The sequence below is a fragment of the Prunus avium genome, unplaced genomic scaffold (assembly GCF_965620075.1).
Source record: "Prunus avium unplaced genomic scaffold, drPruAviu1.hap1.1 HAP1_SCAFFOLD_1455, whole genome shotgun sequence".
NCBI classification, from domain to species: Eukaryota; Viridiplantae; Streptophyta; class Magnoliopsida; order Rosales; family Rosaceae; genus Prunus; species Prunus avium.
This window is the reverse complement of record NW_028277020.1, coordinates 1-2,429: the sequence shown is the minus strand read 5'-3', so window position 1 is coordinate 2,429 and position 2,429 is coordinate 1. Positions and strand designations below refer to the sequence as shown.

The 2,429-nt window shown below is 40.1% G+C and overlaps 1 long non-coding RNA gene across 1 annotated transcript; it reads left to right on the top strand.

The window, feature by feature from the left end:
* Positions 1-243: 243 nt before the first annotated feature.
* Positions 244-1,338, top strand: LOC148285832 (uncharacterized). The gene is made up of 3 exons (XR_015832787.1): positions 244-399; positions 486-579; positions 958-1,338. It is a non-coding gene; the product is annotated as an uncharacterized LOC148285832 (long non-coding RNA).
* The last annotated feature ends 1,091 nt before the right edge of the window (positions 1,339-2,429 follow it).

The following is a 2,429-nucleotide window of genomic DNA, read 5'->3' as shown; positions in this document are numbered from 1 at the left end:
TTTTTTTTCTCTTTTGTAACATAAATAGAAGCACCAACCAAGTAAGCTTAGTAGCGTACGATTGATATTTTTCTTATTTGGGTTATTTGCTGGTTTTGTTTGAGTTAATTGTTTCACCTGTCTTATCCCAACTCCCAATAAAAATAGAATGCATGTTTTGCACGCCTTAGCTTCACCTTGTTTGTTTCCAGGGAAAGAAAAAACAAAAGAATATTATTGCATGTGAGATTGTGGTTTATGTTCCCTTGTGGGTCTTATTCACTTGTGTTATATGTATTTAGAATAGAGACTGCTTTTTAGTGGGAAGAGGTTAGGTGAGATGAGCAATTCAGCTATATGGTCTCAGCTCTGCAAGGGCGCACACTAGAAACAGAGCCACACCCATCCAATTTTCCTTAGGTGGGATTTTGATTTCTTCCATGCTTTTTCAGATTTATTTCTTTCTTTTTGTTAATATCTTATTTTCTCCCAAATTCACTTTCTAGGTGGGTTGAGCAAGAAGGTCTCAGCTTCCTGAGCCAGGGCTCACTCACACCACAAGGAACAGAGCCAGACCCACTTCTTTTCAACTTTTTCCAGGTGGGTTTACTGATTTCTTTCTATTTTTCTTTTCAATTCATGCTAGTTGTGCTGCTCTGCTATAGTTTTCTGAAATTCTGATTTGTATGCAATTGCCACTTTCTATGTTCAGAGATATGAACACTTAGTTTTAGCTTTCCTGATGTAAATACTTTGATTTGGGTACATTGACTGAAATTACATGTAACTTCAAAATAGGGTAAATTATCATCTGATTTGAGGGATTAAAGATTCAACTGAGCAAGTTACCTAATCTAGAAAGGATATATCATGTTGTACCACTTACCAAAAACGAATATTATCAGTTGATTCTTATCTATATATATTCTATGACTGTGTTACTAACATAATATGTTCTATGGTACTATTTTCTCCCAGAAATGATTGTACCAGTAGCAATAGCTTTGACAGTGGGTCTTCTAGGGTGGGCTTATCAAGCACTAAAGCCTCCTCCTCCGAAAATATGCGGATCGCCTGGTGGTCCTCCTGTTACTTCACCAAGAGTGAAGCTCAGTGATGGTAGGCATTTGGCCTACAGGGAGTTTGGAGTTCCAAAAGAAGAGGCAAAACACAAGATCATTGTTGTTCATGGCTTTGGAAGTTCCAAAGATTTGAGATTACCTGTTGCTCAAGTATTTTTTTTCAACTCTTCTTTTAAATCTTGCATGCCTTGTCATAACTTTTTCTAGTATTGGGAGGGATATGCTGTAACACTGAGTTGATATGCTGGTCATGAATGCCTTCTATACGCTTTTGATTGATCATGCGTAATTAATTGATAATTGATAGTACTAGACATGAATGCTAATATGCAACTTCTCCCTGGTCTTTCTATTATCCCAATTTGGGAGATGTTTCATATCTAAATGTTTACATTCTAGTGTACATTGCACCGTTAGTGTGTTGGAAAAATGGCTCACATTAAGGTTGCAAGTGAAGAAGGAGGCGACCGGTCGCAAGGTTTGGGCGACCGGTAGTTTTGAAGCAGAGTCGAAGTTTGGAGAAAACGAGGCAAGCGACCGGTCGCAAGGTGCAAGCGACTGGTCGCTTTTAGGCAGAGTGTAAAGCGACCGGTCGCCAATGTTGCTGCTTCGTTTTTCCACGCGTTTTTCAAGGTTCTCTTCACATGTGCTTGTTCCCTACCTAATCTCTCAGGCTTCCAAAGAGTTTTATGGGTCTAGGAAGTCTAGCAAGGTTCTGGAAAAGCTGGAAAGGAGTACCTACCCTATAGCTCTAAATAGGGTGACTGAAGATGCAACCACTAATAACTAGCCTTTATTCTGCCCAAGTTGTGGTCCAAGTCTAGAAACCAAGGGGAGAACGTGGGAGAAAAGGATGGAGCTTTCTCCTAGGTCTAAAGGCTTGTGTATTAAAGGGAAGAGGAAGCAAGACAGCAAGTTGAGTGGTTAATCTCAAGGGGTGGTCAAGTAGCTGGGAGCTAGTGTGTCCACAAGAGGTTAAACTCACCGAGGGAGGAAGAGAGAGAGTGCAATCAGTTCAAGATAGGAGCTGAGTTGGGTCTTGAGAGTCTAGACACCAAGGAGGGAAACACCAAGTATGAAAGAGTGTTCACAAGTGCATCAAAGTGTTGAGAAAGGGGTGAGAAAGAAAAGAGAGCTTGGGAGAGAATAGAGTTCTAAGGAGGTTTCTGTGTAAACCAAAGTTGTAACTTATTCTTTCATTAGTGAATTTCTCAAGGAGATCACCAAGAGGATGTAGGCAATTGTTGAACCTCTAAAATACTTGTGTCATTTGGTGCTTGGTTGGTTTCTCAAGTGTGTGTGTGTGATTCATCCATAATTGTGTGTGTCACAAAGTCCATCAACAACAAGATCATTAGGGGAGTGTGT